This window comes from Eschrichtius robustus, chromosome 2, assembly GCF_028021215.1.
Source record: "Eschrichtius robustus isolate mEscRob2 chromosome 2, mEscRob2.pri, whole genome shotgun sequence".
Classification (NCBI taxonomy): domain Eukaryota; kingdom Metazoa; phylum Chordata; class Mammalia; order Artiodactyla; family Eschrichtiidae; genus Eschrichtius; species Eschrichtius robustus.
Window position 1 is genome coordinate 16,661,502 of NC_090825.1, and position 17,181 is coordinate 16,678,682.

Below are 17,181 nucleotides of genomic sequence, written 5' to 3' on the forward strand. Positions count from 1 at the left end.
AAAGGGTCTACTGAAGTTGAATTGGTGAGCTAGAATTATGGGACTGAATTTTTAGATTTTTTTTTCACTGTGCTGATTAGTGAAGGGTAGTAAAAAAAACTGTACAGGTTATCACCAGCTGCACTGTTCTGGAGGCTGTAGCTCCCCATGTGGTTAAGTTTAAGAAGAGAGGAAGGAAAAGAACAAAGGGCTAGAAAGAGGGAAGGGTGCTACATGGTTGTGGGGAAGAGAACATTACTAGCCAGAGAACAGAATTTCCTAATGAATTGTCCCACTGTGTCAATAAATAGCTAAAAAATCCATCTCCGTGACACTTACACAACAGAGAAGGTGTGCACACAGTACTATAGAACACGGGATTTTGTTTCCTTGTTGTACAATGACAACAACCTATAGTAAATACTGAACAGATGGTAAGTGGCTATCATAAAAAAAAGCAATGTGTTTTCAGGAAGGAAAATAAATTAATTTTATTTTGTGACTTTGAACTGACTACTATATGTTCTAATTTGACTTATATATTAAAAGAAAGACAATGGAAACATGACTTTTGAAACTGGGCATGTAAGTGGAGGTGACTGGTCATTAAAACAGAGTATATACATATTTCTGGACAGCTGTTCTGTTCAGATTATTTAATTTACTTATGATGAGACATAAATACTATATCCAATAATGCTCTTGCTCAGAGAAAAACATATGTCACAATTTTATAAATATTAGTTGCTCTTCTAATCTTTAATCACTAAAAATATGGAAGTGTGAAAAGATTAACAGCTCATAAATCTGGATGAGAAAGGGAAAAGTTTATCACATTTTAATATTATATTGCTATACACATAATTTTATATTCTAATTGGATAATATAGATTTATTATTTTTATTATTTAGTATTTTCAAATAAAATACTTAGCAAATCTATAATAATCTAAAAAAATAGCAAAATTGTTACATTATTAAATAGGAACAGCCAGTGTTCTTTTAATAAAGAGATTCTAGCTGTTGAATATTTCACTCATCGAAATGAGTTCAAAAAGGGCTGGCTTTTTGGATAAACTTCCCTTTTATCAGCAAACTGCAAGTTATTATTTTTAAGAGTTGTATGCATACTTATTCACATATAATCAATAATAAAATTAATGTAGGCAATGCATTTAATTAGTAGTTCTGGTGAGCTAAAGTAATTTCAAACTATTCTCACATTTTTGAGAGAGTTGATTTTGAAATAAAATATACCTAGGTAACATAAAACTATAATTATTTTGAGTGTGCATCAGACCTAAATGTCAAAATGGAATTGGATTTACTAATTCCAAACCAACCAATGAAAATGTATATCAACCACATAACATACTCAAGACCAGACCAGGGAGACATACAAGAGAATTGAATAATGTGATGTTTGCCCTCAAGTAGTTTGTAGAACATCTGGTTGTAAAAGAAAAAAAAAAAAAAAAAAGGTAAGAAAAAACAATAATAATAAAAGAAAAGGAGAACAAATGTTACGAAAGCTATGGTAAAAACCAAATAGGAGAGATTAAGGATACTGACCAGTGATAGTCATTGAAATACAAAAAATTTGATTATCTCAAGATACCTTAATGACAAAAATGATAACATTGGAAACAAATCAGAGAAGAAATATTCAACCATTATTTCAGACTTCTCACTTTAAAGGAATCACGGAGCTGCCAATGTTATACATAGAAAAATTGACAGATTAAATTGATGGAATAGAAATGATGAAGACCCACATTCCACTGAGTGCCTTTGTTATGCTCGACCCTGTGCTGTGTGCAAGAATCATAACATTTTAATCCTTTCAGTTAGTGTGGTGCATATTTTATAAATAGAAAATTAAACAATGTGCCTGTGGTGATACAAATATTAATGTAATCAAGCTTCAAAACAATATCTGCCTAATTCTAAATCTCATACTCTTTATACTACATCCTGTTGGTCACAGAAAAATAAAAGAAGGTAGAGCACATATTATTTATATTTAAGTTATAAAAACAAATCAAAACTCTTAGATCACAAAAGAGGTATCCTAAAGTTTATAAATTAATACCCTTTTAGAGTAATGTAAGTATTTAAAAATCTAAGAGTGTTATATACCTAATAAGTTTGAGAGAAAGACCAGGATCATCTGGGGGAGAAGATCTGTTCATTGCTGGACGTAAAAGATCAGATCAGAGGTTAAAGGACAGAGCTAGATACACGGAGACATAAAATTACATGAGTGATAACCATGAAAGTTGATGAGCTGAACAAAGGAGTGAGAGTATATAGAGAGAAGCAAATGGTCAATAAAAGAGCACTGGGGGATCCAAGGTCCTACAGATCCAAATTGGCAAGAGTACAAGGGACTCAAAATGAGATAGACAGGAATAAGCAAATCAGTGAACAAATAATATTATATATTATGAATAAGTAGCAAAAAAAAAAAAACCCACAAAAGTGAAAAAGTATTTTTCCTACAAGTTATTGATATTGCTATAGTCCAGCAGTCTTTATATTTAGAATGAATTAATAATAAATATGCACTTGGAAATTTGAAATTAAATTCATCAGTAAGATCAGATGTCCTTCTGTACCAAGATAGGTTAAGCAGTTTATACTTTTGCACAACCACTTTCATTTAATATCACAAATGAGAAGAAAATACAAATTTTAAAATATAAATAATGAAGTAAATTGGCATATAGTACAGGAAATGCTCTAACATTATCTCAAGCATTTGAATAAGTAATATTATTTTCTCTTTTAAAATGTTATGTAGTTTTGTGGATAAAATGAAGCTAACTCTAAAAGATCTAACTGAACAAAAATTAAAACACTAAGCTCACTAGGCTCATGGGCATACAGTTTATAGTAAAATTTTTTGAAAATTCTTAGCAGGGAAAATAATTTTTAATAGTTACTTACACTTTGTAAATCATGTTTACACTTGAGGTGTATATTAGCATGTTAAACAGATTATTTGCACTGCCACACAAGATCGTTTTGAGAATTTAAATTATAGTGAAAACAGCCCAATTAGAACTTCCGGTGAAGATAACTTGATACATACAGATAAAGCAGACAACTCTTTATAATGAACAGTTAGGGATATTAAAAATGGAGGGACTCTATTTTACAGGAAAATGAAATTGCTTATTAAAGTTTGTGTGGTGATCTCATATCCCTCTCTGACTGCTAGAGCATAAGCCTTCCCTATTTTAACATGACGATTTTAAGATAACTCATCAAATTAAAACAAAGCATTTTATTGATTTATTGATTAAATGCAAGTCTATCAGAAAAAAATAAAGTAAAATTTCTGACATTCAGAATATACAGCTCAACAAATATCCAAAATACTTGTTCATAAGTAAATATCTTTTTAAAAAAAAGTTTCCTAATATAACATAACCACTAAACCAGTATTTCACAAAAACGGTTTGTAGTTTCTCATTTATTCCATGGCTGGTGTATAGGAATGAATTATACACATTATTCAAAAACATAATCAGGGAAAGGAAAAAAATATCCAGTATCCCTAGCAAAAGTTTTGTTGGAAGCAGAGTTTAAAATCTTATCAGAGCTTCTTCATAGGAAAGCATGGAACAATTATTTGGTTGTACCCATTATTCCAATAGTATTACAAACAGGAGAAAAGTGTTGAAGTTAAAAAGAAATGCAAACATTTGCTTCTTGGAGTCCAAACTACCATGCTTTGGTGGTGAATAACTATCTTTGTACTAATTAATAAGGGATGATACAAAGAAAAGTATTATTCCTCTTTTGTCCCTATGGTGGCATTATCTACAAATGGCATTTCAAGCCTGATTCATGTTTTAAAGATGATGAACAAAATGAATGAGCTTGTTTACTTTTAGCATGGTCTTTGTTTTTCTCATTTACCCATTATCCTCACAAGTTGCAAAGCATAATTTGTTTCCCTAGGATCTGAAATAAATATACTTAGTGCATTGTATTTATATTGCATCTTACCATTCTACTTGGAAAACCATTAATCAGGAAAATGTTCATGAAATGTCAAAATTTCCAAATCTATAAATTCAGAAGCCCTTTCAATTTCCAATCATTAGAAGTCTGCATCTAATGCCTACAAGTTATTTTCAAATATTCCGGAAAATAAAGACGGCTAGTTATCAACATAGCAAATGTGGCAAAAAAAAAAAACAACGATGAATCCAGTTGTAGGGCAAAAACATTAAGTGCATTATTCCTTTGATTTTACTGTAGTTTTAAGTATTAAAAATATACTTTGAGGAAGAACACAATGAGATATCCCTACGTGTATTCCAGGATGTCTAAAATTAACAGGATTAACAAGAGTAACTCTCATACAATGATGTGGGAGTGTAAATTAGTACAACCACTTTGGAAAAGTATTTGGCTGTATTTGTTAGTGATAAACATATGCATATCCTATAGCACAGCATTATCTTCCCTGTATATACCCAATAATAGGGAGCACACATGTTTTCCAGAAACCAGATACAAGGATATTCATTGTTTTGTTATTTGTAATAGTTAATAACTGGAAACAGCCCAAATGCCCTTGAAAAGTAGAATGAATAACTTGTGGCCTATTCAGACCATGGAATACTCTACAGCAATAAAGTGACTAAGATACTGATTCACTCAAAAAATGGATGGTTTTCCCAAAAGTAATGTTGAGAAGCCAAACACAATGGAACAGTACTGTATGATTCTATTTATATAAAATACAACAGACAAAATTAATCTATATTGTTAAGAAGTCAGAAAAAATGATGTTACATCTGAGGATTAGGAAGGGACTGTGAAGGTATACAAGGAAGGCTTCTGGAATGCAGGAAATATTCTGTTATATATGGGTGGTAGTTACCTGGCTATGCTCAATTATTGGTACTTATTTGTCTGTATACTTACAGTTTGTGCAACCTTACCTGTGTATGTCATACTTCAATTAAAAATTTTAAAACACTTACTTTTTAAAACCCTGACTTGTTTCAATTTTAGTCCATGAATATATTTGTCTTTTGTTTTCTGGTATATATTCTGGGCTACGTGCCAGGAAATACTTTAAAAACTGAGGATCCAAAGGTGAATGAGCAGACAATCTTCTGACTGAAGTAGGGTTTACAGTCTAGTTGGAGATGAGAAAAAAAGACATGAGTAAACTAATAAATGTTGCCATTGAAGAGTATGAGAAAATAGGCTGGTAGGATAGAGACCTACTTTAGGGAAGAGAGCATTGTTTTTAATTGGATGAGATTTAAGCATGAAGGATAAAGAGGTAGTGATAGAAAAACGTGAGAGAAGGACATTTCAGACAAAAGGAATAACAACATGTTCAAAGGTCCTGAGGAAGGCTTGGCATCTTTGAGGAAGGGAACGCATGAAAGAATAGCTTGGTGGGTAGAGGTGAGGATCAAACAGGAGAGAGAGGCTGGGTGAGATCAGGTTGGATTTTAGAGGCCATGGCAAGAACTTAGACTTTTATTATACACAAAACTGGGATTCACTGAAAAGTTTTGAAAGCAAAGAATAACATCTACTGATTTATATTTCTAAGACGTTTCTGCTGGCTGGTATATGGTAAGTGATTTGAGAAGGACATTTGCTGATGCAAACAGAGCAGAGGAAACCACTGTAGAAGAGATCATGCTGATGTGAACTAGTGTGGTGCCAGCAGAGATGAAAGCAGTAAACACATTTTAAATCTGTTATAGGGAGTGATGTGAAGAGCAAGGATGCGGAAGGTGTAATGAATCTCTCTCAGTTTTCTGATTTGTGTAAGTGGTGGTATCATTTGCTGAGATGACTGAAGTAGGTTACATTTGAGCAGAGTAAATGGGTGGTGGGGTCCTGGGATGTTCTTTGAAAGATGAGAGTCACCAGAGCACACACGTATGGGAATGATCCATTAGGAAGGAATAATTTGATGATGTAGCCAATTAAGGGGAGGAGTTGGGAGGGTCTGGGAAGGGAACCCTGAGAACAAGGTGTGGATAATAGCAAGGATGTTCCTTCATTATCATTTGAGAAGAGAAAAGGGATCGAAATATAGATACCAGTTCATGTACAGATTTGGTGGAGGCGACATGAGATAGGAACTGTCCCACTGATTTCACAAATTTTAGAACTCCAAGGTGAGGCAAGGCCATCAGTTGAGATCCAGGGTCAAGGGGGTATGGAGGCTGGTTGGTAGAGAGGCATGACAGATGGAAGAGGACAGGGGATACTCCCCTCTGATTCAGCTGCTACAAAGTCTGCTCTGGTGGGCAAGTCTGTGAACTTGTATGATGTCAGTTTACTCTTATACAAAACGAAGTTAATAATACCTGCCCAAACTCCAGAGCTTCCAGAAAAGACTTCCATTTAACATGGCTAACTATGCACGTATAAATAAGTTATAAATGATAAATTATACAGTAAATTGAAATACATCAAGAGTTAAAATCTGAGTTCAAAGGATATATTAGATAATTTCTCTGAAATTTCACTGTATCAAGTCTCTATAAAAATTACATTAAATTTATTTTTTTGGCCATTGAAATGTATTTTGCCAAAATGTGCTTTTATAAAATTGTTATTTTCTTATCTAATAATTTCTCCAATAAATTAGACAAAATACTGGTATTAGATGAAAAATTAATATGCAGAAAAGTAAACCGTGGAATTTGCAGGAGAAATGTGTACTATGAAAAACATCTGAAGGTCAGGCTCTGAATTGAGTAGATAGAGCAGAGATCAATAACAATTAAACACAATCTGATTTGAAGCAATTGTTATTTTAAATATTTCATGTCTTAGAAAATAAAGTTTTTACAAAGTATGTTTTGTAAATAAATTAGAGACATAAACATGTATTAGCTAAGAATAAACTATTCTTGTAATGTTTACTGATTAGAACAATCTAGCTTTTTCACTGAGTTAATGTGTTGCTTTTTCATTTTAAATGTTTGGCATTTCCTTTAGCAAAAGAATGGATATCATTTCCAGGATGCTGACAGAGTGTCCTAGTTTACTGCTTTCTGAAAGCCACAACTTTACCCTCAAAAGAGTCAGCACATCCAGGGTTCTAATACCAAATTTGTGTTAAAAATACCTTTTTGCATACACCTGAAATCCTCCTTAGCACTGGTCTGGAAATGGAGTGAGATGCTTTCTGAGAGAAACCAGCTATTCCTAACTGTTACATATCTCCAGAGTCACACACAAGCTGCCTTTGAAGTCGGTGAGTGCGTTTCATCTAAAAGGGTGATTCACGCCTTGACAATTTCAAACCAGGGATATTCATGTACTATTAAGTCTTGTCATTTCATATGTTTTTCCTTTTATTACCACGTGAGTACTAAATGGCTCAAAGTAAATTTTTCTTAATGAAACTTGCCCAAATTCTGTTTAAAAACTCTGAAACAAATGATTTTAAGTTTTACTTTACAGAATGTATTCAATAAATCTAGGAAGAATGGTCTTCGGATATCACAGACAATGTAAAATATCACAGATTTTGGCAATCTATGTTATTATAGAAAAAAGAGTTCAAAAAAACATTCTCTGCAATAATATTTTATATATTACATATTGTATATATATATTATTCTGTGTGTATATATATACATATACATAATTTTTATATTCTAAAATTTGTCATTTCAGCACTTTACAGTACAGAGTGAGCACAGCAGTCAAGCAATCTTCATGACCTTTAAACTGTCTTGAAGAAGGACCAACTCAGGTGATGACAGTCATCAGAAACATTTCAGGGAAGGAGTGTGGACTAAGTCTGTAGTATTGGAGGGTTTCAGAAAAAAAGATGGTATAATATTCAGGTATGTTCTTAGGAGTCGCATAAGGTGACTTTGGAGGAAGAGGTGACTGAGAACTGGAGGGGACTGAGGAGACTACAACACCTGGTAGAATCAAGAATGGCAGAGGGAAGAAGTAGGATGTTTAGAAATCTAATAATAATAATTAATAGTAATAGTTGAAAATAGGAAAACCGAAGAAGGAGCTGCTGTGGTCTGGATTATGTACCTCCAAAATTCTTATGTTGAAGCCCCAACACTTTATGTGATAGTATTTAGAGACGGGGCCCTTGGAAGGTAATTTGCTTTAATTGAGCTCATGAGGGTGGGGACCTTATGATGGGAATAGGGCCCTCGTAAGAAGAGACACCAGAGAGAGCTTGCAGGCTAGCTTGCACGCGCTCTCTTCCTTTCTCTCTCTCCATCCCTCCCTCCCTGCCTGCCTCCCTCCCTCTCTCCCTCCCTGGCACAGTGAGGATACATCCAGAAAGTGTCTGTCTGCAAGCCAGGAAGGGAAAAGCAAGCATTCACCAGGGAACTGAATTGGCTAGTACCTTGATCTTGGACTTCCTAGCCTCTAAAACTGTGAGAAATAAATTCCTGTTGTTTAAGCTGCACGGTCCATGAATTTTGTTATGATTGTCTGAGTTAATTAATACAGAAACAAATACAAATTAGGAGGAACAAGACTGAAGATTGACAAAAGAGATGCAATGGGGCAGGGGAAAAAAGCAGAGCTGAAACAAGAGAAGAGACAAACAATAAAGACCAGGAAGCAACAGATTGATAGATTGATTTGTAGAGCTTTTAACGATCTAATATTAAGTAAAAATGTGTTGTACAGTAAAATAAATAATATTCTCTTTAAAAAGTTGAAAAAATCTGTGTGTACATATCACACTATATTTATCTATTGTATACGCATATATATGTTTACATATGTATGTCAATGCATAGGTTTTATAGGTGTATAGAGGAAGGTATACATGGAGAAAGAATTATAATTTTTGGACATTTCATCTGAGTCAGGATTGAAGAAAGCAAAATGGAGGTTATAAATCTTTGTCATTTGACTGGTTACACTGAGTACCTACCACTTAAGGAATTAATAGAATGAATACAGTAAGTTAGAAAAACAAAACACATAAAAGGAAAAGAAAATGTCACTTGATGATGGGACAGGGACAGACACGTGACTTAGAGTAGGTCCTTCCTCTGGGGGCCCAGCCAGGGCCTTTGGGAGCAGATCAGGGCACCGGGGTCCAGCATATGGAAGCTCAGATGGACAATCTGTTCCAGTGCCTCCAGTATCATCAACTGGCCAGATCAGGGCAGACTGGTATGCCATCCTCATCGGGGTTCTCCTGTCCTGCTTTGCCTCCTGTACCCAAAGTGGTCCTACGGCCACTCTTAGAACCACGTGCCGAATAGGGCTTTTGTAACTAGGTGTGAGCGAACGATGTGCCTGGACATTTTAAAGACTGAAATAAAATTGTAATTAGCCAAATATTATTAGGTGATTTGCTTTACTTAGTTTGTTTTTTTAAGTATTTAAAATTTGCTCAACATTTTTCTATAAACATTTTTATAAATGTTATGCATTAAACAAGAGAAAGAGCCATTCAAACTGGGAGGAAAAATCATTTTTTCCCAATATAATAGTTCTGAGAAGGGTAAGCAACATTTTACTTAAAAAGTGGCTAGATCAGTGGAAGAACACAGGTTTCTATTTCTCATTTCAAATCCACCTTTGTCAATTATACCAGGTCCTATCTTTTACCCTCTCAGCTAATCATAATTAACTTTGCCTTTTTTTTTAATTGCTGGAAAGTTGATAAATATTTCCCACACTGCAAAAGTAAAAAAGGGGAGAGAGCCATTTGTTTATTTTGCTGTACATTCTATACTTTGTGCATTAATGTTTACATTGACATTAATGCAAAAATACAGTAAAATATAGAACGTACAAAACTTTTTAAACTATATTTGGACACAGGAACCCGAAGTCCAATAAGCTCATATAAATAGAAGCACAATATACTTACTGGGGACAAGAAAGTATACATTAGGTTGGATACATTATTTTCTTTCGTTAGGAAGTATTTTAGCTTTTACATTCCTTTTGGGAAACATCCTTCAGGTTTGATATCAGGAGTTCTTCATCAATTTAATGATCAATTTAATTTCATCAACAATATAATAATCTCAGGCTAATGGTATAACTGTTACATATTCAATAATATTCTATATTTTTATTCTCAGAAAATTTGCACGATGGGTCATCTATAAAAGGCAGAACTTAATATACCTCCTCATGCTAGCTGCATTCATTTCCTATTGGTACTATAACAAAATACCACAAACTTATTGGCTTCCAACAACACAAAGTTATTATCTTACAGCTCTGTAGGTCAGAAGTCTGAGATAAGCCACAACCCAGATAAAATTAAGGTGTCAACATGGCCACATTCCTTTCCAGAGGCTCTAGGGGAGAATCCTTGCCTTTTCCAGTTTCTAGAAGCTTCCCAAAGCACTTGGTACTTGGCCCTCTTTCTCCACATTCCAACCCAGCGACATCAGATTGAGTCCTTTTCACATGCCGTCATTCTGACCTCCTCTCTGCCTACTTCTTCGACTTTTAAATCCCCTTGGGATTACAGTGGGCCTACCTGATCCTGATAACTCAAGATCATCTCCCTATTTTAGGGTAGCTTAATTTAATTAGCCACCTTAATTCCATCTGTACACTTCATCCTCCATTGCCATGTCACAACATATCCACAGATTCCAGGAATTAGGACCTGGACGTCTTTGGGGACCATTGTTCTGTCCATCACGTTAGCCTTCAGTGTAGTCACACACGGCACTTACGCATTATTTAAACTGTTCACAGTATTGTAACTTCTCTTATAAAACTGTTTCAGAAGTCACATCACTTAATTTACCTGAGATCATAAACATTTTAAGTAGAGCTCAGTTGATAAAGTGCTAGTTAATCTAAACAACTATCAGTTAGATTAAGAAACAGAATGTGATCCTAAAGTCACACGTGTGTGTGTGTGTGTCTTGGAATAGTTGTATGAAATAATGCTTTAATTGGTGCCAGCATCGCTGATATAATCCACTAATACAGTCATCTTGTATTTTTGCTTAAAGATCAGTTTTGCAACATTATAGTCACCTCACACTTGCTGCTGAAACCGTAGATTTACATCTTGGTTCCTAATACATTTTTGCCACACTTCGAAGGCTGGACATAAATCACTAGTAGGATGGCAAAGTAAAAATATACAGTTTCTTAGTTGGAATATTTGGCTACAGGACACCCTTCATATCTATTCTTCTTCTATTGTAATTTAGAATAATTTGGGGTTGTCAAGAAGCAAAATTTTTAGTTATCAGTAAATGAGATACATTTTATGTTGTAAATTTATCAGGTCTGCAAGGCAGTCACTGTAATATCAAAATTTAGGTAAGGCTAATAGAACTATTAGGAGACAAGGACTATATTGATGAATAAAATCCACAAATGATTAAACCAATGATTTTGTGTCAATATTTGCTTTTATGACATCAAGAAACTTTACAGTTGTTTCTAACATCAGGCTCACATCAAATCTAAAATGACTATTATAAATAAATAACTTTGAAAAAAGTAAACAGCTATAATGAATGAGGTCCTTCAAAGATGGACATTTTTTTTGAAAAATTAAGGAAATGAATTCTTTATACCTAAAATGAAGTTACCCAAATGAAAATGTTAGATATGTGTCTATGTGTGTTTGGGAGTTTACATTTCAATAATTCAAAACGTTTTTCAAGACAGTCTCTTCCTTGAAGTACATCTTCCCCTGGCTTTCAAGACCCTTTACTCATGGGGTTCTCTTCCTTCCTCTCCAGCTACTGTTTCTCAAATACTTGTGTTGGTTTTTCTTCATTTTCCCAACCTATAGGTGTTGGGCTGCTCTACGTCCTGGTCTGTGTGTTTTTCATGTTTTCATTCACGTTTAGTCTCTTCACTTTAAATACAGTCAATGGAGCCACGGCTCTTGATTTCCTACCTGATCAGACAGCTCTTCTCTGAACTCCACACCTGTGTATTCAAATGACTCCATGTCATCCGCACTCGGGCATTACAATCTAAAAAATGTACAAAACTCAGCTCTTCCTATCTCCTGCCTGCCCTCCTTCCCCCACCAAAATCTGTTCTGCCCAATTCTTTCCCATCTTAGGAGATGACAACTCCAGCCTCCTTGTTGCTCAGGATACAGCAAAAACCAAATTTACCCTTTACCCTCACTGTCCCCCGTGCCCCATCCCTAGGTCTTATGCAATATCAAGTCCTGTCAGCTTTAATTTCAAGGTAATATGGAATCCAACCTCTCCTCTCAACCTCTACTGCTTTCACACTCTGCCGCAAGTCACCATATCTCTCCTCCAAACGCCTGAAATAGCTCTGCAATGGGCCTGTTTCTGTCCTGGCTGCCCTGCAGTCTGACTCCAGCACGGCGGCCAGAGTTTCTTGTTGAAACACATCTGATTAGTGACCTTAATTCCATCTTCACTCTTAATCCTCCTTTGCCATGTAATGTAACAAAGATATCAGATCATGTTACTTCTCTGCTCAGTGCAACCCCAGATCTCCTAGGAAAAATCCAAGGTACTTAGACTAATCTATAGGATCTATGTGTGATTTGGCTTCCATTATCTCTTAATAGTATCCCCTCCTCTGCTCCATTTCTGTCACTTCCCTCCAGTTATGCTGGCTTTCTTGCTATTCTTCCAATCAGCCAGGCAGGTTCCTGCCCCAAGACTTTTGTTCTTGCTTTTCACCCTCCCTAGAATATGGTTTATCAATATCAAATTATTCATATCCATACTTCTTCTTCTAAGGCTTTATTCAAAGTCATCTTCTCAGTAAGGGAGGGATTCCTAGCTATTTATAGCTAAAATATCAAACCTCCACCTATCTCTTCAAAACTTTTATTTCCCATTCCACTTTCCTTTCCCTCCTTAACAATGATCATGTTCTATAAGCAATATAAAATTTTATTTCCCTTGTTTACCATCTTTCTTCTCAAAGAGAATGCAATCTCCACAAGTGAATTTAATATAGTAAAGATAGAATCTAACATTTAATTTGGCTTTATTTTTGTTTTAAAAATATGACAAATCTTCAAAAAGTAGAATTCCAATCATCCGAATTGAAAATCCTACTGAATAGTCTTTCAGAACTGGTTTACTTTTCAATCAGTACCACAAGGCTTTCTCAACTATGGCTAAGTTAAACTGCATCAATCAACCAATAAGCAGGTTCTCCAAAAAAGCAGCAAAATTGCATAAAATCAAAATAGTCTTTGTTTATATTTTTATGGCTCATTTAAATTATATCACACATTGCAGCTGGAAGGTACTAATTATACATATTTCTAAAATATAGATAATATAAAAAATACAGAAAAATTCAAGGGATACACATTTTACACAATATCCAACTAAACTGATTTTCTCTTGAAATCTTTTTAAAAATCAGGATGTACATAAAATTTTGTACCGAGTTTAATATATGAATTTCCATAAACAGATCATTTAGATTAATTCAAATTCTTAAATTAATTTTAACTTCTTGAGGGATTTCTTCATTTTGGGATACTTTGGTTCATTTCCTAGTGATTTACTCCCAGGAGTTTCATGTAAGAGAAACTGCCTTTTCCTTTTTCTGACAATGAATTGCAAATTGTTTTTCAAAACTGTTTTATTAATTTTCACTTCCACAAGGAATAACTATAAATAAGAGTTTTATCACGTTTGCCAGCATTAGTTTCAAAAGTTATTTGTAATATGATGATTCGATAGGTTAAAACTGCATCCTATCTTCTTTTAAATCCCATTGATAACTGAGAGTTTAACCTAGATAGATATTTTTATTTAAAATACTTTCGGCATCAGTAGACTGACTCAAAATAATTGGATCAAGTGAAATTGCCAGTCACATGGATTGTACATAGTTACATATAAGTCATATATTGACCCTAATGGCCTAAATATAATGACAATAAATATCTGTTTGAAGATCCTTACGATCACCTATACATAAAACGAAATGGAAATGAGAGTTGAATTCCTCTTTTCAGTGGAGGCATCTGCAAAACCCAAATTCATTTTAATGCCAACTCATCTATCATATTCCATGCAGTGTGAGTAAAATATTGAATAAGACAGTCCTGAGGAGCTCAGATAAGTGAAATATTTGCTTTTTCAAATATTTCAGTCAAATACTTTTAGCGATCAAACTTTGTTCATTTTATTCTCACATTACCAAGAAGTTTCCTAACTTGATGTAGCTGAGCAGTGTAGAAGTTTACATACCAGAATATTTTCTGGTATCTACAGAAGCAACACCTGGACATGTCAGGGTACACGAGACCTCTTCTACCTGCTCTGACATTTGCAAGCCGTCCACTTATTTCCCTGGCAACCTGCTCTTGGAGCATGTAGGGCACTTAAAAGTCAAAACACTATCAGCAGTGATAGTGATGCTAAATTACTTAGTTTGTGTTGGCCTTCTCTTTATTCTTCACTTAAAAAATATTTAATAGGGCATTATTCAAATGAATGATACTACATCTATGCAATAATATGCAATAGTCACATCGTATTAACTCTCAGTATGGCAGGGGCATCAACCAATCTGAAATTCTCCTAACCTAATGAGACAAGGAGAGCTGTAAACACATGCATATGCCTAACACTGAACTAGATTTAAATATCAGGTCTGTGCATAATGGTGTTCTTGTTAAATACTTATGAATTCTCTATATACTCACATGGAAGAGAACAGGCTCTAAAGTTAGCTGGGTATTATATCAACTTGTGTTTCTTTTATCTAAACACATACTTGTGTACATACGCTTATATGAAAGCATGCATCTCAATATAACTACTTTTTAAACTTTAGATCTATATTAATTTCATAATTACATGCAGACATCAATCTATTCATTTAAAAACCACTTAAAAATATATACCAAACTGGTAATAATGGTATTGCTGAAGAGTGAATTTCAAGGTGCATTCTATGTTTTACATTTCTGTATTTTTTTAACAAATTATAAATGTAGATAATATGGGGAAGGATGGAAATAAGAGAGGAAATTAGGTCTAATACAAATCACATATTTCAAAATGAAGATGTTCTATTTCATCCATGAAAAAAACATTTTAAGAGCTAATACTGCCATTTCTTACAGATGACTTTTAACTACTCTAGAATAGCTAGAAGATTTAGCATGCTGAGTCAATTCTCAACAAATACATCACTGAAGAAATTGAAGCTATAATAATTTACCAACATTGATGTACATCTTTATAAATTATAACCCATTTTGATACCTTGTATTATTTGGTTCTCATGCCTATTCTTTTTTTTTTTTTATAAATTTATTTATTTATTTATTTATTTATATTTTTTTTGGCTGTGTTGGGTCTTTGTTTCTGTGCGAGGGCTTTCTCTAGTTGCGGCAAGCGGGGGCCACTCTTCATCGCGGTGCGCGTGCCTCCCACTATCGCGGCCTCTCTTGTTGCGGAGCACAGGCTCCAGACGCGCAGGCTCAGTGGTTGTGGCTCACGGGCTTAGTCGCTCCGCGGCATGTGCGATCTTCCCAGACCAGGGCTCGAACCCGTGTCCCCTGCATTGGCAGGCAGATTCTTAACCACTGCGCCACCAGGGAAGCCCCTCATGCCTATTCTTATCCCCTTTTGCAGATGAGGAAAAATGGCCTATATATAGGTGACATGTGACACAAGTAATCTATGCCAGGATCCAAGTTCTGCCATGTCTTCAAATCATTATGCTTGTTTTTTTTTGGATTTTTTTGTTTTTTGTTTTTTTTCCCATTGTGCTATATACACCGCCAGTTAAGAACTATGCTTTTCAAACCAAAATGCTTTCTTTTACTTCTGGATCTCTGAACATTATAAACTACTCCAAGCACATGGAATTACTAGAGTGAATACCCCCTCCTGACACACCAAACATATACGTACTCAAAATATTGAAAGCAATTGTAGAGTACAGAGCATCAGTATCTTTCATTTACTATCTGTATTAAAGGCTCTTCTAAAAAAAGTAAATTCAAGTGAAATGTTTCTTCAGACTCAACATCTACATTTTCCTTTTCACAGTTTTTATTTCCTCTTGTTCCCACAAATGTTAGCATATGATAATACATCCTAGATTCTCAGTTCACAGAAAAAAAAATAATACTGATAAGCTCTTCCACAGTTTTCTGTTGGGACCCAATGAAACACTTACAAGTTGAAATTCATTCAAAGCAAGAGAAGAGGGATCTTTGTAGAACACCCAAACTGAACTATACATGGACAGTTCCAATGGAAGAGGAGGGCAGTTTTGTCCCCCAGGGAATAGTTAACAACATCTTGAGATATTTTTGGTTGTCACAATTTGGGGGTGCTGCTACTAGTATCTAGTGGGTAGAAAACAGAGATGTTGCGAGGCAGCCTACAATACACAGGAAAGCCCTCCCACCTGAGAATTATATAGCCCAAAGTATCAATAGCACCAAGGTTAAGAAGCTCTGATCTAGAATATAGTTCTATAGACATGTGTAATGCAACAAGGAAGGCATATAATTAAGCAAATTAGGGAGTCGAAAGTCCTCTACTTGTTTTAAAAAAGCAAAAGGACACCTTATACACGCTCTAACTTAAATCTCTCAGTCTCTTTCTCTCACTTTTTGCCCAACCACACTGCATCAGATACACGCACTTGAGAACAGGTTGCATATATAGAAGGTATAATTCAGTCAAATACAGGAGAAGTGGGGCACACAAACTTGTGAACGTGTGGTTTGCATTTAACAGACCACAAAAATCAACAAAAAGCATAATAATGATGTTTATATAAGTCAAATGAAAAAAAAGTATCTTATATTTACTATATATAGCACGCTTCATCTAAAGAATTTACAGACTTGGACTAAGTGATGCATTCATTCTCATGCTTCCACTATATCCATCCAAATAGCACATCAGAAGGAACAGTAATTTCCAGTTTGCTTTATGTACAGACTTTGATCAAGCACTGGTGGCTATCAACCATGCCTGCAACTGCTATAGCTAATTACTTTCAACATTCACTGGATAGCGTTACAGCTAGAGTTTCCTGTCACTTACCTTCATTCTACTATTATATTCCCCTTTGCTACTGGGTTATCTTTAAGTGGGCATTTCTGGTGCATCTAAAAAAGCAAATCCTCATTTTCTACCTCCCATTGTTGTCAAAATAGAAAATCTAACTTGACCATTGGTATCATTTTATGTTTTCCTCTCCTTAAGTTAGCTACTTTGTTGA